This window comes from Dipodomys spectabilis, unplaced genomic scaffold (assembly GCF_019054845.1).
Source record: "Dipodomys spectabilis isolate Male_0828 unplaced genomic scaffold, ASM1905484v1 ptg000559l, whole genome shotgun sequence".
NCBI classification, from domain to species: Eukaryota; Metazoa; Chordata; class Mammalia; order Rodentia; family Heteromyidae; genus Dipodomys; species Dipodomys spectabilis.
In genome coordinates this window covers 1,246,995-1,270,263 of record NW_024871236.1, presented here as the reverse complement: position 1 = coordinate 1,270,263, position 23,269 = coordinate 1,246,995, and positions in this window count along the sequence as shown.

Sequence of the window (23,269 nt, the reverse complement as noted above, 5' to 3'; positions counted from 1 at the left end):
TGACATTTGCCCAAAACCCTCCCACCTTGTTATTGTAAGAGGAAATACAGGCATAATTATGCCAATTAATAGCGATAATAATTCAAATCTTCTATGACAAATGTAGAACAATGGAACTCTGCTTCAGAACCTACTCCTTTGAAAATGTGTTTGCCAGTTCCCTCCCCTGCACCCGATTTCTCCTCTGCACCCCAGTTCTCCCCCTGTACCCCAGTTCCCTCCTGCACCCCAGTTCCTCCCCTGTACCCCAGCTCCCTCCCCTGCACCCCAGTTCCCTCCCCTGTACCCGATTTCTCCCCTGTACTCCAGTTCCTCCCCTGCACCCCAGCTCCCTCCCCTGCACCCCAGTTCCCCCCTGCACCCCAGTTCCTCCTCTGCAACCCAGTTCCCTCCCCTGCACCCCAGTTCCCTCCCCTGCACCCCAGTTCCTCCTCTGCACCCCAGTTCCCTCCCCTGCACCCCAGTTCCCTCCTGCATCCCAGTTCCCTCTCCTGCACCCCAGTTCCTGCTCTGCACCCCAGTTCCCTCCCCTGCACCCCAGTTCCCCCCTGCACCCCAGTTCCCTCCCCTGTACCCAATTTCTCCCCTGCACCCCAGTTCTCTCCTGCATCCCAGTTCCCTCCCCTGCACCCCAGTTCCCCCTGCACCCCAGTTCCCTCCCCTGTACCCAATTTCTCCCCTGTACCCCAGTTCTCCCCTGCACCCCAGCTCCCTCCCCTGCACCCCAGTTCCCCCTGCACTCCAGTTCCTCCTCTGCACCCCAGTTCTCCCCCTGCACCCCAGTTCCCCCCTCCTCTCCAGTTCCCAGCACTCTGCCCCAGCGCCACCCCAGGCCCTTCCCTCTGTGGCCCCTACCTTTACACAGGCAGAGTCAAAGCTAGCCATATTAGAAAACCATGCCAACATTTTGATGAGTTACCAGCAAATTGCCTTTAGAAAGAGCTCATTCACGTGTTTTCGTGTGTGGCTAGAGCCTGCACCACCGAAGTGACCCCAGCAGGCGCTGCCAGCCTGGCCAGGGGCCGCTTCCCTGCCTCCTTCAAAGTAGACTGGACCACACATTGTCACCTCCTCTTTAGTTAACTCTGACAGGATGGGGACAAAAGGTCCAGAAAGGCTCCGTTATTCACATATGCTTCTATGTTCAGATGTTGGGGGGAAGATTTATCCCCCAACGCCTCCAGGTTTCCCTTAAACACAGCATAGTGGTAAAAAAACACCCATACCACTGGTCACGAACACAGCATTTCCCACCCTCCCCAAAAGACAGAAGAAAGAACAAAGCAAAACGAATAAAAGCAGAAAAGCAAAAACAGATCACCCCACCCCCACCCCCACTGTCAACAAAGCCTGTGCTTCTATTTCCTGGAATTCATTTTAATAATGGTGCTGTGGGCACATGGTGAGCTGAGGTTACCTGGAGGAGGCTGCAGGGCGGAGCTGCCTCTGGTTGCCTGGTGGCCAGAAGCCAGCAAACCCCCATGGCCCCCAGGCTGGAGTGTGGAGAGGAGGCTGCATGGATGGGCTAAGACTTCACAACCACTGATCAGGAAGTGCGAGGTGCAAAGCAAAAGGGTGGGGGGAGATGTGGGACTTTCTCCTGTTGTCTGTATCATGAAGATCACGTGACCTGTCATTGGCACGGGAAGGGTGGACATTGAGTCTCTATGTCCACAACCAGGGAGCCGGCCAAGGGTCACAGTGCTGCTAGCTCAGGAGTCCACACCCTACGCCTGCAGGGCCCTCTCCAAAGGGGCTGTGGTCTGGGAACCTGTTTATGCCTGGAAAATACGTGAGCACAGCACTTGACTTACCTGCCCTGTGCTGCCTGAACTCCACCACTGCCCGGGCTGCCCCTACCGCGCCTCAGTTTGACATGGGAAAATGAAAACTTCCAAATCAGTAGATGAATCAAAGATCATAGAGTCACCAATGGAACTGGCAGTCAGAACGTGGCGGGGAGATTTTCCTGCGGGAAGTAGGCCGAGCCGCGTGGGGCCGGCTGGGGAGCGGAGACTCCGGACACAGGTCTGGCTCCGTGGTGCGCGGGGAGAGGACAGCTTCCTGTTTCAGAAGGGAAGGAGGCTGGCGGGAGGAGGAGGCTGGGGGCTGCACCTCCCCCAGCACGTCTGGGAGTCCATTGGGAATTCCAGATGGTCAAACCAGTGCCGCTCACAGCAAAGAAGACCTAGCTTTCATTTGCAAACTGTGCTATAAGATTGTCCTTTATTACGGCCCTATGTTAAGTTTAGCTAGTGGATAATTTGTGCAGATGTGTTCTTTTCTGTTTCCTTTTGTATTTACCTGTTTTTATAGAGTCTTTGACTTTATCTTTGTCTGTGGGTCCACAAGGCCTACGCAGTTATTGTCTGGCCTTTTCAGAACAAGTTTAACGACCCGTGTCTCAAGTAATAGCCTGTCGCTGGCCCAGGCCCAAAGCACACTGGACAAACGGTGCCACCCATCCCTGCTGGCCAGGACACACGGACTATTTTTGCTTTTCAACGGAAGCCTTGACCGTCCTAGGACTCCAGTTTCTGACTGACTGGAGGAACCAACGCGGGAGGAGTTCTGCCTGGGCTTGGGGTCCCCGCGGGCGCGGAAGCTGGCGCACGGCATCTGCTCTTGCAGCGCGGGCTCCTGCCCGCTCCTCCCCCTTGGAGCACGTCCACTGTCCTCTGTGCATCCGCTCACCTCGTCTCTGCCAGATTTTACCAGATGTTCACTGCGTTCTTGAGACGAGAAGATGGACAAGATCCAAAATCCTAGCAGAGGTGCCTGCTGCCAGTGCTGGGAGCACTCCTGGGAGCCGCGTGCGGCCCCGGAGCCCCGACCCAGCCCGGGCTGACAGCTCAGCGTGGATGGGATTCTTTCCCCGGTGTCTGTGCTGCGACACTCACAGAGGAGGAGGCCTGTCACCCCTCCCTAGCTCATTCTCCGGGGTTCCCACACGGAAACACAGCTGGAAACGAAGTTGAGGTGATTGATGTCAATAGAAGATTCCAGAACGGAGGTTCTTCAGTGAGGACAGGCGTGGATCTCAGCACGAGACAACAGACGCCTGGGAGCCGCAGGACGGGAACGGGGAGAACCAATCACAACGTCGCCCTCCTCTCCTCCTCCCGCGCACCCTGCACGCCACGCCAGGAGATGCCAGCCAGGGTGAGGAGGAGGGGGCCAGCTTGACACGTCGGCAGCCTGCCTGTCATTGCTTCTCTCCCACGACTCTGCCCACAGCTGTGCACCTGTGTTCACGCGCCGGCCGCCGTCTGAGCTTGGACTTGGCACAGTCGGTGATCCGGGTGCCGTCTGGGGTCTGGCGGTGAGCGGGGGGCCGGCGGGAGGGCAGGAACTTCTACAGGAGGCAGAGCGCGAGCCCTCTCTCCTTTGTTCTCCTATTTACGACAGATGGCTGAATTAAAAGCCCTACAAACACGGAATGCTGATTTAATAACAGAATTATATCAGAAGAGCTCATTTAGAGTATGTAAAGAGTATAAATGTGTCCTCCGAAAATTACAATTTAGTAATTCAGTGTTTCTTCAGTAGCCATTTCAAGACTTTAGAACTGGGGGTTGCTAAAGTTTTGTCTCATAGGGTCATCTGTGAAAAACATCCAAACAAGTTTGTTGCAAGCTGCACGCTCTTACAATATTTCTAGGAAAATAAGTGATACTGACACCAGAGGAGAGCCCCTCAGAAGGCTCCAGAGAAATTAGATATCACCAACTCTTGGTATTGATGAACATGAATATAGTAAATGGATACACCTGAATGCTACCCTCAGAAATGGCATACTAATTGTAACTGAAGTATTAGCAGCATTTGAGACTGTCCTCAGACAGGTGAAAAAACACCAACAATAGCCGGGCGCTGGCGGCTCACGCCTGTCATCCTAGCTACTCAGGAGGCTGAGGTCTGAGGATCTCGGTTCAAAGCCAGCCTGGGAAGGAAACTCTGTGAGACTCTTATCTCTAATAAACCACTAGAGAACCAGAAGTGACGTGTGGCTCAAGCTGTAGAGCGCTTGCCTTGAGCTGAAGAGCTGAGGGACAGTGCCCAGGCCCCGAGTTCAAGACCAGGGACCGACAAAAAGCAAAAACAAAGCTACTGTCTTTTGTTTCTGTTCCAGTATGTTCTAGATGTTTCACAAACAGATTTAAACTGACAACCAGTCCGGTTTGCCATTTGTCTCCAAGTTGCTTCTCTGGACTGGAAATCAGTGACCAGTGCAATTGCGGCTGACTGTGTTCTCATCGCCTTGGTGCATTCTCCAAGGTTGGCCCTGTCAGGACACGGCCTGCACAGCGAGTGGCCTCCTTCCCCATGGTTACTCGTGGTCTATGGGTGTGCATGCTATGGCAGAGGCTTCCTCCCGGCAAGCAGCCGTCAAGGAGAACACGGCAGATTAACTCATTGTGATTTTCCCATCATAGTCTTCCTTCATAGAATTAGTTGTTTAATTGGCACCATCTTCCTTACCCTGGTGTCGGCATGTGGAGGTGTGTGCTGAGCCATGTGAGCTGGGATCTCTGAGGTTTAGATATTTGCACAGATTCACGAATGCTCAGCCCGCCGTTGTGATCTGCCAAGCTCTCCCTGGGGAGAGCTGGGGATGGCACTGGGGATGGCGCTGGACAGAGAATCAGACTTGGTGCTGGCGCAGACCGCGTTCCGTGCAGATTTGTCGGTGTCGACTTTGGCTTCAGTCTATCACTGCTGGCTGCTCAGGTTACACAGGACAACAATAGAATGCATTAGACAGCTAATCGACCAGGAAACAGTGGCGTGGATGTGAGAAAGCTTTATAAAAGATGTGACTTTATGTAAGCAGGGAAGATTAAATGAAGTGAAGGAACCATGCTTTATTCAGGCATAGACCCGCAGAATTGTATTTAGCTCAGGATTTGAGGTCCTTGGAAGGGGTAAGAATGTAAAGAACATAGAAGTAGAATGTTGTCTTTGAGGGGTAAAACAAACTTAGTATCCGTGGTTAAGAGTCAGCCCGAGTTTGAGAAGTGCCTTTGGCAGTCGAGTTGGGTGGCTTGCTTGTGCTCTGTGCGTGTGCACATGCTGCTCCACCTTCCTGCCGTTCATTCTCGCTCTGCCTCACGGCACGTGGCTTTGGCATGGAGACGCAGGCTACCGCGGGCCGAGCGCGTCCTGCAAGGGGAGAAATAGCAGTAGTGGAGCCAGCAGTGGGGCGCCCGGGTTATGGGGACCGCTGCTGCTCTGCCCCGTGTGTGTTGGCCGAGCTGTGATGGAGTAAGAAGACATAACCGGTTGCCGCAGAGTTAGGGTGAAAAGAAACGGAGGTCCACAGCTCTCTCAGCCTGGGCCCCAGTCCAGAGCAGTCGGGGGCCTGAGGGAGCCTGGCTCAGGCACGCGCCCTGGAAGTCAGGAAGTGCACATGTGCCGATCTGTGCCTGAAGCTGTTGCTCACACGAGAACTCAGGTCTTACCTGCAGGCCTGAGCCTGGCGGCTTCCGGGCGGGGAACCTGTGTGATCTCGATTTCCCTGTGCTCTGCATGGTCTCCTTTGTCAGAATTTCACCCCAACGACACATGCTCATGACCATTGAGAAGACTCGCTTTTCTCGCCTCCGTTCTGGGGGCTTCGTGAGGATTTCTTGGTGAGGGGGTCCCGTCACCTTCCCGTGTCCCGCGTGCTTGAGCCCCGCAGACGCCAACTCTGGGGGCCTTGAACACGAGCTCATTGTCACTCCAGTGTTTGCATCCGATCAGTGGCAGCCTTGGGATGGGGATGTGGACATGGTGGCTGGTGGCGGTGGCTGGTGGTGACCACGGGGCCTGGAGACTCCTGAGCACTGTCCAGCCGGGTCCTTCCCTGAGGGTCAGGCCTGAGGAGCTGAGGATGGAGTCTGGTCCTCCCCTGCCTCCCCCCCCCCCCATTGTTCCCTCTCCCCTCGCTCTGGGGCCTCTGGCCTGGTCCTGGGTCCTGGCTGTTTGAACACTCATGAAATCTAGGTTGAAACATTCCCAACCCAAAGTGACTCCTACACCCAATATCTGTGTCTCTGTAGAATTCGTTTCTCCAGAATTTCTGCTTGCTAAGTGTTTATGAAACTACCTTGATTAGTGACTAGAAGAGTAAATTGATCATCAAAAAGATGCATGGATCCCCACATTTCTGAAACAAGAGACGAAACCGAGAGAGAGAGAGAGAGAGAGAGAGAGAGAGGGGGAGAGAGAGAGAGAGGTTTGCTACTTTTATTCCAGCTCACAAGCAGCCCAATTTTCACGGAATACTCTGGGTCTGATAGCCCGCGAGGGGTCAGATTCTCGAGTCGTTTGGGGTATTTGCACCACTCACTCTACAATCTACAATCACTTTATTCCTCTCAAAATGCCTTTTATTTTTAGTTTAGACAGTGAGATGTAGATTTCAGTGCTGCCGGCATGACAGCTCTGGACTTTTTTTTTTTTTTTAATAAGAGAATGATACTCTCGGGTGGTTGAAATCCTAAGATGCATTAAAAGCCTGAGAAATGTAAATTATATTTTTTGAGCCATCAGACTTGGCAGTTGTCAAATGATTTACATTCATCTTCGCCATAGGCGGCATCAGAAATTCTTAGCGTCTCTTTACCATGTGATTGGAGCGTTAATGCTGTTTGGAGAGAGCGCTCCTAAATGAGAGAGTGGAACAGAGGCAGAGGTAGAGACCAAATAACATAATGAGGGCACTTAAACATCGCAGCGTGCTCGGTGACCCTCAGGGCTGCTGAAGCGTCATGTGATGTAATTATGGAAGCGTGCTGCGGATTCCAGGTAACTTAAAATCCTGAGCTCACACTCGCGTCTCTGAGTTTGTTCTGGTTGCCGGGGCCGTGGCTCAAGCACCCCGTCGTTTTCCGTTGTGGGTTTTACGGACCCGTCCATTTGGTCTACGTGGCAGCGACGCTGACCGTTTTCTGTGGTGTGGGGTTTTGCGAATTTTCCCACTTCTTGATGAAATGCGGGTCCTTCATGGTGGGGAGCACTGTGGAGCCCTGAGCCAAGTCCCAGCGTGGGGGGGGGGGGAGGGACGGAGCGACGGCGGGCTGCAGCTGGGTCCGTTTCCTGCCGCGGAGGTTGGGCATGAAGCCACGCGCCTCGCGGCCCTGCGGCAGGCACTGAAGCCACGCGCCTCGCGGCCCTGGGGCAGGCCCGTGCGACCTGGCCCTCCTCGCGGCCTGTGGGACCCTGCTGGCCATGGTCCCACACCTGCCCTGCCAGGCTGCCCACGGCTGCATCTGTCCCTGCCACCTGACTGGGGCCGTGTGCCAGCCAGGGCTGCTGCGCCAGGGAGAACCAGCCCTGAGGGAGCCAGGAAAGGAAGAGCCCAGCCCCGGCCGCGGGTTTAGAGCTGTGCGCATGACGTGGACAGAGCCACAGGGTGCAGCTCAGGGCCTCAGCTCTCCAGGCAAAGCCATCGCACTGCTCAGCACCGTGGGAGATCTGCTACCACACGCCTGGAGTCCTGGAACTCACGCGTGAGTTTGGAATCCAGTCACACACGAAGAATCATGAATTCACTGTGCAGATAGACGATCACCCTTCAAAGTTGTTATTCCAAGTTCCTCTCGTAGGGACCTGGCCAGAAAAGTATTTTATTTTCTTGCTCAATCATCAAGCCCCAGGTTCTCTTCCTTCCTGGCCAGTCATCCTGGGCTTAGAAGATGCAGAAGTTCAGAAAAAGCGGCCCCAGCCCACACCGTGATCACAGATGGGAGTTAAAATCCAGGAATGGTGAAGGGCCTACTGTGTGTGTGTGTGCATGTGTGCGAGTGTGTGTGCGTGCATGCACACAAGCTTTTCTTTGGAGTCAATGATTATTCTTGTCCAGAGCAGTTTTTGTGATCAAAATTATTAATAGAATGCCTACAGTTCTAGTATTCTGAGTGCGGAATTTCCGTGTCAACTCCGATAAGGGAACTAAGCGAGCTCGGAGGTGAACACCGGCCGGCGCTGTCTCCAGAGCCAGCCGTGGTGATCTGTATAGGATTCGGCTGCTCCCGCACAACCTGCTTCCTGTTGGTCAATGCTCTTGACTCCAGAAACTATCTGAAGACAGAGATTGCAGCTTTCCTCCAATTTCCCCACAACGTCCTCCTTCTTTATTTCATTAGAACCAATTAGGTATATTGCCCTGGCAGAGATGAATGATGGTAAATGTCAATGATGCGTCCAGGCTGAAAACAGCTATTGAGCTGAAGAGTAAACAGCAGTACAATAACAATGCCCTCCCTTCTCATTCGCATTAAGGCAGAGACCCTGTACGATGGCAGGAAGAGTGAAGAAAGAGATAATAATGGCTGATCACTAATTGATTTCGGGAGTTTACCTTCCCAGGAAGCCAGCTGAAGGGCACCAGCAAGCCAGGGGAGACTGGAGGGGTCAGTCTTTCACCCAAGTGGATGTCCTGGCCCGGGCTGTCAAGGATGGGTGGAAGGTGAGACCGCGGCCCTTCTTCTTCCTATGGTGAACTGCCGCTGATGAGACACATCCTGGAAAGGCCCCTTGTGGACTGTGTGCTCTAAGATCTGGGTTCTAGGGAAAGTCCCTAGGTCCACGGAGAAGCTTCTACCTGGTTTGGTACCAGGGGGACTGGAGGGCACTGGACAGGACAGAGTCCATGAGTCTGGGAGAGAGAATCATTCAGCCCATCTCACCTGGAGAACATTCTCAACTGATGCAAAATTAGTTGATTGTTTTCTCTCTCTCTTGTTCTCCTTCTATGTCCCCAATATTCTCTGCTAATAAAATGTCATGCTGAAATGCCAGGTATGCACGGAAAAGGGCACAGACGGTAAGGATGGAGCTTTTGTAACAGACTATCCATACCAAAATGGTGAGAAACTAGCATCATGAACCCACCGCTGCCATTAGCTGCTCTCTCCGCCGGTCTGCTCTCGCCGCTGGTGTGGGTTTGGGTTTCATGCGAGCACATGGCTGATTTCTTTCACTGTGATGAGCTTCATAAGCCCATGGCTGTCCTACGTTTGGCTGTGTACCGACTTCGTCCTCATTGCTGTAGGGTATCTGTGCTGTGAAGAAACCACAGCATCATAAAGCAGACACACAGAGGAGTCACCGGCCTCAGGTTTGTGGTCGTGGCGTTGCTTGTAGATAGGTAATAGTGTTCCTGTACCGGCGGTGGGAAGATGCAGCCCTTCAGCAGGACTTGGCTCACAGCACGTAGGGCTCTTTAATGTTTCCACTCCTGGTGTGTGCCCACTGGAGCCGGTAAGGCTTATTAACAGAAAGCTGGGCGAAGAACCTGCAACTTCCCACCCTGCAGCCACCTTTATAGAGGTCTGCCGCATGCTGCCTTCATTCCCCCCCCCCCCCCCCCCCCCCCCCCGGCGTGGGCATGAGAATGGTTACGCTTCCTAGAGCATCACTGTCATGTGATGGACGGACGGCAGACAGTATCTCAGCCAACGTCTTACTTCTTTTTTAAAGGAGTATTTGCTGGTCTGTATAAATCACCTCAGTCATTTTCTTGCTGGTGTCCACGCTTGGGCAGCTCTGGGCGTTCATGGGGTTCTGAACTTGACAGATGGATAAAAATGAGTCTAAGGGAAGGTCTTCCCGAGGTCCAGCTAGCCCGACGGCTGAATGTAATGCCATTCTTCCTTAATTGAGCCAGACAGGTGTCCAAAATGCCCGACTGGCTGACTCACGCGTAGAAGCCCTAGCCCTCAGGCGGGGACAGCGGGGAGGAAGAGGAGGAGGAGGAGGGCCATGGAAGGGCAAAGGAAGCTGTTTATCAAGAGCAGAGGGCGGCTGGGGGGTGAGCAGGGGTGAGAGTCGGCGTGGCCCCCGCGGCTGGGGGGTGAGAGCCGGCGTGGCCCCCGCGGCTGGGGGGTGAGAGCCGGCGTGGCCCCCGCGGCTGGGGGGTGAGCAGGGGTGAGAGCCGGCGTGGCCCTCGTGGCTGGGGGGTGAGAGCCGGCGTGGCCCCCGCGGCTGGGGGGTGAGAGCCGGCGTGGCCCTCATGGCTGGGGGGTGAGAGTCGACGTGGCCCTCATGGCTGGGGGGTGAGAGTCGACGTGGCCCCCGTGGTTGGGGGGTGAGAGCCGGCGTTGCCCCCGCGGCTGGGGGGTGAGAGCCGGCGTGGCCCTCATGGCTGGGGGGTGAGAGCCGGCGTGGCCCCCGCGGCTGGGGGGTGAGAGCCGGCGTGGCCCTCATGGCTGGGGGGTGAGAGCCGGCGTGGCCCTCGTGGCTGGGGGGTGAGAGCCGGCGTGGGCCCCGCAGCTGGGGGATGACGGGGGGGGGGGTTGAGAGGCAGCGTGGCCCCCGCGGCTCTGGCTGTCTGCCCAGCAGCGAGCATGCAGAGCTGGGATGGAGGGATGGTAACACTCATTCCCTCCCAGGACCAGGCAGCCAAAGCCCTGCGCTAGGCAGGGCAGATAGAGAAGCCAGGGGCAGGAAGGAGCTAAGCCTCGTGGGATGAAGATCTCAGCACGTGCCATGATGACTGCCCGGGGCCAGCCTACTGCGTCCTTTATTTCCGTCTTTGCACCCCTCCTGGAAGTCTCGGGGTTACAGACAATACTCCAGCACTCGTGGTGAGGTCCAAGGCCGCGGCCGGTGTCCCCCCGGGCTGCCTTGCTTTCCTACACAGCGGAGCGGGGCCAGAGCTGCAGCGGGACCGTCCCGGGATGGACGCGGGAGCGTAGCGCTCTGCGGCGGCGGCCTGCAGGCTGAGCTTATTTTCAGGTCTGGAAACAGCTTCCCAGTGACTGCCCGAGAGCCCATGGCTCCTGCAGTCCCCTCGATCCCGCTGTAGCGTGCCCTGTACCCAGTTTCATCCGCATGCGGTCCTCTTGGTCCTCTTCCCTTCCTCTGCCCACCTTGGCTGGGCCTCGGTGCTAGCACCCGACCCCACCTCTCCCGCCCCATCTTCTGTTGACACCCTTCGGCTCCTGGACCTGAGGCTCTTGCCGCCAGCCACCCCGGCCGGCGGCCTGTCCTGGGTCCCCGGCTCTTCCCGGCCAGGCTTCACCTCTGCACCCCCACGTCCTGAGTTCCACAGCTCACACCCTGGGCGCGGTCAAGCTCTCATGGTTATGCTAGGCCCTGCTTCAAAGAACTGGATTCTTCCTTCAGGTCTCGGCCTGGGACACAATCCACAAACTATGGCTCTTACTCCCCCCGCCCCCCCATCACCCTCCCACCACACCCCTAAGGTCTTGTTCAAACCGAGTCCTCTGCCCATCACCCACCACCCACAGTGTATGCCAAGACCGAGGACAATGCCGAGTTCCGGGACTTTCCTGTGCCTAGGCCCAACTTACCAAGTATCAACTACACCTAAAGAAAAAACCCCACACCTGTCACATGTTCCGTGGCTGTGGAACTGCCACCATTACGCAATCCTTAAAAAAAACACTTGATTTTATTTTGCACTAAGAGATGCTTGTATCACAAAGGATTGCACACACATGTGCACACACACAGGGTCCCTGTGAACTGATCCCTCACATTTCCCATTGCTCTGCCCTGTCCTCCCGTGTGCACCCACCAAGGTGAGCTCTATCTAATTCCATCTCACCTCCCAGCATCCCTGTGGTCTCCCAGCATCCCTGTGATCCCCAGCATCCCTGTGACCCCCCAGCATCCCTGTGATCTCCCAGCATCCCTGTGGTCTCCCAGCATCCCTGTGATCTCCCAGCATCCCTGTGATCCCCAGCATCCCTGTGATCTCCAGCATCCCTGTGGTCTCCAGCATCCCTGTGATCTCCAGAATCCCTGTGGATTCCCAGCATCCCTGTGGTCCCCCAGCATCCCTGTGGTCTCCAGCATCCTTGTGGTCACCCAGCATCCCTGAGATCTCCCAGCATCCCTGAGATCTCCCAGCATCCCTGAGATCTCTCAGCATCCCGGAGATCTCCCAGCAGCCCTGTGGTCTCCCAGCATCCCTGTGGTCTCCCAGCATCCCTGTGGTCTCCCAGCATCCCTGTGATCTCCAGCATCCCTGTGATCTCCAGCATCCCTGTGGTCTCCCAGCATCCCTGTGGTCTCCCAGCATCCCTGTGATCTCCAGCATCCCTGTGGTCTCCCAGCATCCCTGTGGTCCCCCAGCATCCCTGTGATCTCCAGCATCCCTGTGGTCTCCCAGCATCCCTGTGATCTCCAGCATCCCTGTGGTCTCCCAGCATCCCTGTGGTCCCCCAGCATCCCTGTGATCTCCAGCATCCCTGTGATCTCCAGCATCCCTGTGATCTCCAGCATCCCTGTGGTCTCCCAGCATCCCTGTGGTCCCCCAGCATCCCTGTGATCTCCAGCATCCCTGTGGTCTCCCAGCATCCCTGTGATCTCCAGCATCCCTGTGCTCTCCCAGCATCCCTGTGGTCCCCCAGCATCCCTGTGATCTCCAGCATCCCTGTGATCTCCAGCATCCCTGTGTTCTCCCAGCATCCCTGTGATCTCCAGCATCCCTGTGGTCTCCCAGCATCCCTGTGGTCCCCCAGCATCCCTGTGATCTCCAGCATCCCTGTGATCTCCAGCATCCCTGTGATCTCCCAGCATCCCTGTGATCTCCAGCATCCCTGTGGTCTCCCAGCATCCCTGTGATCTCCAGCATCCCTGTGATCTCCAGCATCCCTGTGGTCTCCCAGCATCCCTGTGGTCTCCCAGCATCCCTGTGATCTCCAGCATCCCTGTGGTCTCCCAGCATCCCTGTGGTCCCCCAGCATCCCTGTGATCTCCAGCATCCCTGTGGTCTCCCAGCATCCCTGTGATCTCCAGCATCCCTGTGATCTCCAGCATCCCTGTGATCTCCCAGCATCCCTGTGATCTCCAGCATCCCTGTGATCTCCAGCATCCCTGTGATCTCCAGCATCCCTGTGATCTCCCAGCATCCCTGTGATCTCCAGCATCCCTGTGGTCTCCCAGCATCCCTGTGATCTCCCAGCATCCCTGTGATCTCCAGCATCCCTGTGGTCTCCCAGCATCCCTGTGATCTCCAGCATCCCTGTGATCTCCAGCATCCCTGTGGTCTCCCAGCATCCCTGTGGTCTCCCAGCATCCCTGTGATCTCCAGCATCCCTGTGATCTCCAGCATCCCTGTGATCTCCCAGCATCCCTGTGATCTCCAGCATCCCTGTGGTCTCCCAGCATCCCTGTGATCTCCAGCATCCCTGTGGTCTCCCAGCATCCCTGTGGTCCCCCAGCATCCCTGTGATCTCCCAGCATCCCTGTGATCTCCCAGCATCCCTGTGGTCTCATCTCCCATGCCCTGCCCCCCGCCCCCTCCCGTCCTCACCCCCTTACTGGGACCCTGTTCCCTGCAGCTCCTGCGGGATCCATGCTTCCTACCTAAAGTGTGGGCCAAGGTCTCACCTCTTCAAGGAGTTCTTTCCTGACCATTTGTTCTTCCCTGATGGACCAGGGATATTTGTGGTACTTATGTAGATTCATTTTCTTGTTTGTAGTCTGTCTTTTCCCTCCCCTCGCCTCTCTTCTCCTCCTCCCAGCTCCCCTCTCCTCCCCTCCCCTTCCCTTCCCTCCCCCTCCCTTCCCTTCCCTTCCCTCCCCTCCCCTTCCTTCCCCTCCCCTTCCCTTCCCTCCCCTCCCCTTCCCTTCCCTTCCCTTCCTTCCCCTCCCCTTCCCTTCCCTCCCTTCCCCTTCCCTTCCCTCCCCTCCCCTTCCCTTCCCTTCCCTTCCCTTCCCTCCCCTTCCCTCCTCCTTCTGTCTCTGACAATGTCTGTACACACCAAGAGAATGTGACCGCAAATGGATTGTATCAGTACTCATTGTCACATCCCAGAGAGCAGAGCTTACTGTCTGGCTCATATCAGCAGCTCAGTAAGTAAATATTTAATATGTTTTATTAAATCTCATCATTCACTAGGGTGACTTAGGTGGAAGATGAGAGCGGAAATGGTTGTTTTCTCTCCATAGAGGGTGTGACCCACTTAGACAGGCCCCAGGAAAGCCCGGTTTTCCCTCAGCAGAGCTGAGCTCTCGGTCCACGTCACACAGCCTGCCTTCCTTACAATCCTGAAAGGAGGAAGTTGACACACAGCACTTCTGGTGACTTGAGAAGAAGGAACGGGAATGCAAACGAGCACAGTATTCACCTTCAAGGCAGTGCGTGCAGTGTGCAAACTTAGGAGCTTGTGTATTGGAGTAAACATGCCCTGAGATCAGCAGAGGAGGGGGGGGGCTCTCAGAACAATAGAGAAGGGGGGCGCCTCCATAAGCAGATTTTTAACGCAGATAAATTTAGTTTGTTTTCCAAGCAGATGCGTTTAGAAGACTTACACGGTCCAGAAATGCTTATTTAATTCTATTTTTGCTTCTTTTTTTCACAAACCCCTATTTTGTGTCACAGATTTTATAAACAGCAGTTCTGTCATAATGTTCGCCCATGTACGCAAACCCTCTTGTTGGGAGGAATTGCACACGGATGATATGCCTATAGGAAGATTGTTCTACTTCGTAATCTGGGGTGTAAATATTAGCCCTGATCAATTTTGAGAATGGAATTGCCGAAGTCACCTTTTCTCGGTATAGAAGATGTAGCTGAGTGTCCCTCATCGCGCTAACCACTTCCCACACAGAGCTTTCCTCTTTTTTGTTTTAAGAAGCTGATGAACAGAGGGTAACAGTTACGTAAGTGAGCAGAAAGTACATTTCTCTTTGGATAACGTCACCTCTTCCCTCGCTCACCCCCGTTCTTCTCTCCCCTCCCCGCCCACAAGTTGCGCCGTTGGTTTTCCGCTCAGAGTTTCTCAGGGCGTGGCGTTTGCACTCGAGTCTTGAGCTCATCTCTTCCTGTTTGTGACCATCTCCGCCCGCCAAGCAGTGCGGTGGCGTCCCAGCCAGCTGAAGAGCGGCCCAGGGGGAAGGTCGTAGCCTGGGCTCAAGCTGGTGCTCCTCAGAAGACGACGGTGCTCCCCTCCCTCCAGCTCAATGGGGCAGACCTCAGCCAGATAGGCAGAGGACAGTCATTCTGAATTTCACCCCTGCGCTGTGGCCGGGCCCCCGGGAAGGGATCTGTCCTGGGGTCAGATCAAGCGGACCATTTGGTTTCAGGGCAGACTTCCCAGCATGCACCTCTACGGTGGAGGGGTCAGGGTGGAGGTCAAGGCCAAGGTCACGGTGGGAGCTGGGTCCATCCATAGGGATGCACACCCACCAAATAGGTGGATTTTGCCTCAGAGGGTGACGTCTCTTGTGATTGGATTTTTCTACTCAGACTTTTACCTGAAAGTTTCACCACTAGCCCTCTGTGTCTGGCCTCCCCACCTCACAGGGTCTCTGACCCTACAGACTGAAACTGAGTGTCAGGCGCCCATGGCTGCCTTCTCTCTCGGGACTCCACCATCGGTCCCGACTGGTTCTATACACACCTCTACTTCAGGACGGAAGACCTGCGCCTCCATTCCACACACTGGCAGGGCTTCTCAGACACCCTTCACAGGACAAAGACCAGCTCTGCTCGTTAAAGCTCAGTCCTGCGCATGTGAAACATTACAACTACAGCTGTCTGCGGCACTAATGAAACAACTTCAAAGTGTGAAAATTAGACTAAAAATACAGACACCCGCACCCATGGAGTACAACATTTCAACAATCCTCTTTGAGCATTCGGAGAGCCGCTCCGCAGCAGGGTACTGGCATACGATAAAGACCAACAGATCGGTAGGAAAGGGTAAGAGGCTGGACAGTTCTGCTCATCCCGGGTGGACGGAGCGTGGACGGCCAGGTGAAGGTTTGGTGGGTGCATGCAGCTGTGCCAGGGCTGACCTGGTGATGGGCACGCTCATCTCGCACGGCCCAAAGGGGCACAGGTGCATAGTGTGGTGCCCTCCACTCCTCGGTCCTCCACCGATCGAACCTGGCCTCTACCCGTCCTCCACCCATCGAACCTGGCCCTCTACCTGTCCTCCACCAATCGAACCTGGCCTCTACCCGTCCTCCACCCATCGAACCTGGCCTCTACCCGTCCTCCACCCATCGAACCTGGCCTCTCCCCCGTCCTCCACCCATCAAACCTGGCCTCTACCTGTCCTCCACCCATCAAACCTGGCCTCTACCTGTCCTCCACCCATCGAACCTGGCCCTCTACCTGTCCTCCACCGATCGAACCTGGCCTCTACCCGTCCTCCACCGATCGAACCTGGCCTCTCCCCCGTCCTCCACCGTGTCGGTCGCCCTGTCCGCTTTCTTTGTCTTGCTCCTTTTCAGGCAGTTGCACCGTACATTCCTCCGTACTTCCCGTGTGCCTTGTTTTTGTGCTACACACCAGCCTTTATGTCATATTATTTTGTATTATAATATGATTTAATTTCTTCTCTCCAGAGTCACAGCAGGTCCTAGCACTTCCAGAAGTTTCCTTATGTGCTTTTCATTTGTGGGGATATTTTTGGATTTACCCTTTGCTAATGTTTACAGATGGTTTTCTTTCACATGTCCGTTCGTTTCACGATGTGAAATTGCGAAGCTAATATTGTGATGCTGGTACTTTTTGAGCTGGGCTTTAATTGTGGATTTGCTTTTCCTTTTCTTTCACACAAGAAGTAAATCAAGTTTTTCTCTGGCTAAAGATGACAGAGGCCGCAGACAAGAGGATGGCTGCTGTCTTGGTGACACGGCGTTTCCACGTGCTGACTCATTTTCTGAGCTCTCTGCCAGACTGTACTCACAGGAGCAGCGTGAGGGAGCGTCTGCCTTTGTTCTCTGGTGTTTTATTCGTATTTCATTTATGAGTGTGTAAATTTGAGTCTCTCTGCGTGGTGGAGCTGTTCTCTTTGTTGGCGATGAAGCTTTGCTTTGTAGTTTTCCCAGTCCACTTTTTTTTTTTAAATCTTTTTTGTTGCAATTCATTTAAACAGCACACCTGGGAAGGAATTTGTTTTTCTGATTACCTGACTTTGTGTTTCAAATTCTGGAGAAAAAAGTGTTTCCCCGATGTGGTTTCCTGAGTTCTTTCCTGGCTGCTTGCTTTGACCTTTATTTCTACTGCCCTTATCCATGTTCTCTTCAAGGACAATCTTTCTCCAGCATGGCTTCCGAACTTCAGCTGGGGGCGCTGACCCTTGGGGAAGGGAGCCGGGTGGAGAGGAGCGTGGGGCACCGGGCTGGGCTAGCGGGCAGCCGTGCCGCGCGCGGCTTTGACCCGATCCTGTGGGAGAAGCTGTCGGTGCAGCCGCGGCGGCCCCTCCCTACGCTCACCCCACCTTCCTCAGGGCCTCCAAGGCCTTGCTGAGGAACAGCGCTGCCCATGTGAGAGGCTGCGGCTGTCCTGCTGGGTTGTTGCCCTGGACGAAGGCTGGCCACTGTGAGCCGGCCACGCTGTCCTCCGGTTATTCCTTTTCTTAGATGATCATTGCTCCCATGCTGAATTCCTGACATTTAACTCATCTATCAGCATCATTACCGACTTCTCAGTGGACTTATCACACGGTAGGCCCTGAACCTAGACGTGGAGAGGATGCTGGCTGTATGGATTGAGCGGCTCTTTGAAGACCGGCCTGCTCTGTCACCTGACCACTACCATCTCAGGTTTAATCATCATTCCCGTGACATGGCAAACAGACCAAAAGGGTCTGGAGACACACGTTCTGTCCAGTGCTACGTGGCAGCCTCCTCTGAGTTATCATCATGATTAATAACTCAGTGCCACATGTAATCATTGTAAACAGACTCAGCTGATCTACACTGTGGTTTTGAGCTTTATTGTAAAAGTTTAACAGGCAAAGAAAACCAGATAAAATTCAAAGGAACAAAAATATTGAAACACACACACACGTGTGTGTGTGTGTGTGTGTGTGTGTGTGTGTGAGAGAGAGAGAGAGAGAGAGAGGGGGGGACATGGAGGGGGGGAGGGGAGGGGGGAGAGGGGGAGCGCGCTAGCTGTGTGATTCACAGGAAACCCAGGCCACGCAGTGGCGAGCAGTCTGCTCTAGTCTGTGGAGAGCGCTGGTCCATCTGCAGGAGTGGTGGGTGTTAGAGACGTTGTCTGTGGTGCCTTGCTCGGGGAGGCCCCGGCTGCCGCCATCTGTGAGCGGGCTCCGTGGCCACCGGCACTGCGGTGTGCACAGCCCTTCCCGCCAGCGGCCTCCGGGCCCGGGTTTACCAGGACTCTAGCTGTCACGACTCTCCTAGCTGGGCATGTAAACTCACCGTCTGCTGGAAGATTTTAAATAATGGACAAGTGGACGGGGCTTCTGGAGGCACGGTGCGTGAACTCCGCCCCAGCCGAGGCCTGGCCGTGGGTTCTTCCCGCAGCTGGAGCCTCTGCCTTCTGAGGATCTCCTTGGCGGTCTCTTAACCCCGTGCTCACGCTCAGAACCCTCGCCTGGGCACAGGCCCTGGAAATGAGCCGCACAGGACAGCTCCTGCCAGGGGCCCCCCTGGGACGGCTCAGCCCTGGCCGGTGTCTCAGTACCAGCGCATTTCACAGGAGACGGATCACGCTCAGCGCCAGGACCTGCGACAGCTCAAATGCCTTGCCTTTCCTTTGTAGCCATTACACACCGACTTAACAAGTCCTTTGGAAGGGAATTATAGAGCCCTGTGGTAGTGAGTCCCAGACAGGCATTGTGAGGTCCTTGGGAGGAAGGAAGGAAGAGCATCGTTGACTGCGGGGAGATCTCTGTCCCTGCCTCTGCCTCTGTCTGTCTGTCTGTCTGTCTGTCTGTCTCTAACACTGGTGTCTTCCTTATTTCCCTGCAGTTGGCCCGTGGTGGGTGACACTTCAGGATGCCAGGAGAAGGTGGATGACGTCAATGACCTCTGGGTTGATCGTTAGCAACACGGCTGCACGTGCTCAATCCAATGCCCATTTAACGACACTCCACCTGCCCGGCCCCGGCGTGCGGTCCTGCCCCTGCTTCAAGGAGACAGGTAATTGCTGGTCCTGAAGGAGACAGGATGGGCGGCTGTCTGGCTGTATTGTTCAGCTGACGCCTTCCTTAATAGAAAACAAATTGCCCACTTCACAGTGCCAGTCACCAACAGCACACTGTGGCTGGGTGTGAAGGCGGTAGGAATCTTGTGTCAGGAAGCCTTGGTGGAATTTTCCAGTCTCCATTCACAGCTTATTATTGTTGTTGTTATTATTATTATTATTATACCTAATTTTTGAGAGGAACGGTGACATTATCTCTTCCTCCAAACCAACTCACTGGGGCTTATGAAAAATATCCCCATTTCAAGAGAGAGAGAACATGAACTGACCAGGAGCTAAGGCTCGGCTAGGCGGAGGCTGCCAGGCCCTGATAATAGCCGTCTGGAGAGACCCATTTCCACCAAAGTGCCGCACTGAAGTGCATCCTTTACTGATGGACTTCTACAGATGTGCGGCGTTGGGGTCACGCGAACATCCACGGGGGGGGGGGGAGGGAAGGAAGCCAAGGCCTTGTGCAGCTCCACAGATTCACTGGCGGCATGTCCAGCTGTATTCTAGAGGAGTCGTGAGTGGAGATGTGTTTTAAAGAGAGACATCACATCCCCTTCCCAACGCACACCTTCTTCTCTCCACGAGGACGGTAGACGGGAGCTCACTATGCACTGAGAACAGTCCAGTCGGGGGGCAAAGACCATGATAACCAGGGACTCACGTGGGGGTCCGGGGACGCGGCCCCATGGGCACCACTGAGGCCTCCTGCCACCCAGTCCTGGAAAACACGTGCAGGAGAAGGGTTGAAGTTCCCGTCTGCCGTGCTAGGTTCGTGTGGCTGTACTCTCCGCCTCTGCAACGTAAGTGTTCAATGTGCCATAGATCACAGAAATAACATCGACGGCTCCTAGGAGAACTGGCAACCTCGTTTGACCCCCACCTCGGCACACGTCAACATCTGAATACAAACACTTGTGCGCATTGCCGTTTGTACAGGTCCAGGGAGGCGTGGAGAGACAGACAGACCAGGAGGAGAGAGATGGACAGAGCGCGCGTGAACGGAGTCCAGTCCCCCACAGAGCTCAGCGAGTAGGGACCTCGCCGGGCCGGCCACGTGAGTCACACAATGAGAAATTCTATCTTCATGAATGTGTGGGAAGAGGCTCGCTGGCCTCGGTCGCCGTGTCCTGTCGGTGAGAATCTACTGACACGCTCTGACTTGAACGGAGGAGCAAGCTGGAGGGGCTGTGGAGACGGTGGCGTGGACCACGGAAGGTGAGGCCTGGTTCTCGGAGCACCTGACCTGGGTGTCAGGCACAGCGCGTGGCCTGCGGGCTGCTGGGTCGGTTATCTGAATCCATGACACGTCCTGACCTGGGAAGGTGTTCATCATGTCCTTGTAAGCAGTGGCAGCCATAGGGAGCCGATCTTACCCACTCCAGTCCTCCCCACTCTCCTCAGCGAGCAGCCAGGAAAGTCCAGCGTGTTTTTAAATGTGTGAGCATCATCCTTGAGAGCTCACAGTGCTGCGGACAGAGACAGAGAACAGGAAATCCGGGGTCTCGAAAAAAGAAACAAGCAGTCTGTCCTAACTGAGCAATCGTGCAGGGCCTGGGGAGCGGGCAGCAGGCTTGCTTCCTTCCCACTCCCGCCCGGCAGCACGTGCAAAGGCCCGGGCCCCCGAGTGTCCGCATGGCTGGGTGTGGGGACAGAGCAGGTTTCTGTACGTGGTGAGTGGTAAGGTCGCAACTCCAGTCCCTGCATGGAGACTGGTTTTCCTAGTGCCATTTGTTGATGAGGCTGTCTTTTTATCGGTGAGTGTTTTTAGCTCTTTTGTCAAAAATTAGATGGCTGTAGTTGTGTGGTTTTGTTCCCGGGTCTCCTGTGATGTCCTGTTGGCGTTTTCTTGTGCCATTGTCACCATGCTGGTTTTGTGTTTATAATGATAGTTTTGTAGAACTTGAATTGGGGAATTATGGTACCTCCAGAGTTGTTCTCTCTCTGTCTGTCTCTCTCTCTGTCTGTCTGTCTCTCTCTGTCTCTGTCTCTCTCTCTCTCTGCCTCTCTCCCTCTCTCTTCCCCTCCGCCCTGTGGGCAGTCTGTGAGGACAGTGTCTGTGGCCACTGTCTCTCTGTCTCTCTCTGCCTCTCTCCCTCTCTCTCCCCGGTGGTTTGTGAGGACAGTGTCTGTGGGCAGTGTCTTTCTGTTTCTCCCTCTCTCCCTGGTGGTCTGTGAGGACAGTGTCTGTGGCCAGTGTCTCTCCTTGTGTCTCTCCTTTAACCACCCCCACGTTTCCTCGAGCCGTGCCCGCTCGCGTGTGATGTAGGTGCTCTGTGTGCGGGAACCGCCCCGCCCCGCGGTCTTGTCCCCTCGGCTCTGGTCCTGGACTACACGATGTTGAAGTCCCAGTGGCACCTGCAGCCAGCACTTCTGTCCTTTATTACACGACTTGACGGGTCACCGGTGGGTGAGAGGAGCTGTGTGCGAGGCTCGAGAGGAGCTGTGTGCGAGGCTCGTGCGTGGCTGTGATGCGCGCTGGACGGCTGGTGTTCGTGGGGATCACAGCCTTCCACGTCAGCGTCGCATCCGCCTGGCGCTGCTGCGGGAAGCCAGCGTGGAGGACTCTTGTCCCCGAGGAGAATGCGGTTCCCTACCTTCATTCCCTTCGCCTAGAATAAAACACGAGGAGGGAAATCGTACTCATTAGATTTGCTTTTAGGATGAGCCACCACGGCTCTGGTCAATGAAAAACGGTTACCATTTCGATAAGGACTTGCTCAAGGTGTAAAAAGCTGCGTGGCTCTTCTACGTTTTGAGGCTTCCGTGATGAACAGGCTACACACGTCCTGGCGTTTGTCTGCTGCTTTCCAGTTAGAAGGGAGGGGAAGGGTGCCCTTCCGTGGGCGCCGACGGCCTGCTCGGCACCCGGGGCAGCCGCTGGCTGTAAAATTCCCCCTAAAACCGTGAACCTCATTGACCTGCTTCACACAGAGCGGAATCTCAGTAAAACCGCCATCCCATTGCCAAGTGCTGGCCAGCACACGTAGGAATCCTACTGACCCTCATGATCATAGTTATGGTTCTGTAATGGACGCCCTCCTTCAGTTCACCCCCAGCCACCTGCTCCCTGTAACCCGCCCTTTCCCCAGGACTTTCCTCGGAAGCGCACCAACCTGGCCCTCAAAGCATCCCAGAATCCTGACATCATCTGCAGACCCGAGACTCCCTCTCCTCCACCCCCTGCTCATCTACCCCGCCAGAGGCCAGGGCACAACCCAACGCCTCTTCTTCTTGACTGCTTCACTTCTGTGAAGTGGATGGGTTTGCTTTAGAAACAAAAGCTTCCTTGTTGAAAAGGTTGGAGCTGTGATCTTTCTTTCGTCTTCTTACACGTGATCTGCGTGAATCCGGTGTCTGTATGGGCATTTGACGCCCACATTTCCATGCGTGGATGACTTGTCCGGGGTTCACCCTCGCCGCTGGGCCCGGCCTCCCGTGCTGCCTGGACTGGCCAGCCCAGCCCCCGCCACGGCTCTCCCAGGCTTCCGTTTGGGGTCCCCATTAAATGAAATTACCTCCATTACATTTCCTTTTAGTCTCATGACTGGATATAGTTCAGCGAGTTGCCTTGTCAATTTTACCTCTCCTACATGAAGTCACCTGTGATGAATCCTTTTAGAAATCTATTCAATCTGGAAAGATTCTCCGCTTTCCCACAGATCAGGCATCAGCGGGCCTGTGACTCCGAGGGGGAGAGTTACTCTGCTGCGGACTCCAGGCCTGGCTCCCGGTGCGTCTGACACCGATCCGCATCTCTGCTTTACCCCTGGGAGTCCCAAGTTATTTTCCAGTAGAAAAAATCCTATAATTCTCCCACGGATTATTCAAGGGAGGAGCACACTCGAGGAGAGTTGGGGTTTTTTTTTTGCTTTGATTTATTGAAAAACAATCTTTCCCTTAAACTGAGAACCTGTTAGGGTCCGCACCACCCTGCCCAAGATTTGGGCCTCCACGGGGAGGGCAAATCTGGATTGAACCTGATGGCGCATTTCTGATGAGATTGATGGAGGTATTCGAGTTTGTCTTCAGATTCCGGAAAGCCTCCGTGTGCACAGAGACTGACACAATCCAGAGGGTCTATCACTTACATGCTTGATATTGATTGAGCCAGGCATCTCCTCCATTTGCTTTTTTCTTAAATTTCCCTTTCTGACTCAGTCTAAAGCAGCCCACACAGCTCCTCCGGAGGCCGCGGGAGCCGTGTGCCCGGGCTTGTGTGCATGTCTGCCTTCAAATAACAAGAGCCCAGGCCCCTGGGAGGAGACCTCATGCTTCTGAGCTGCCTCTAGGGTTGCGTGATTCAGCTAGCATGCTCACAGCCTGCCTGTCTCGAGAACTGGCATCAAACAA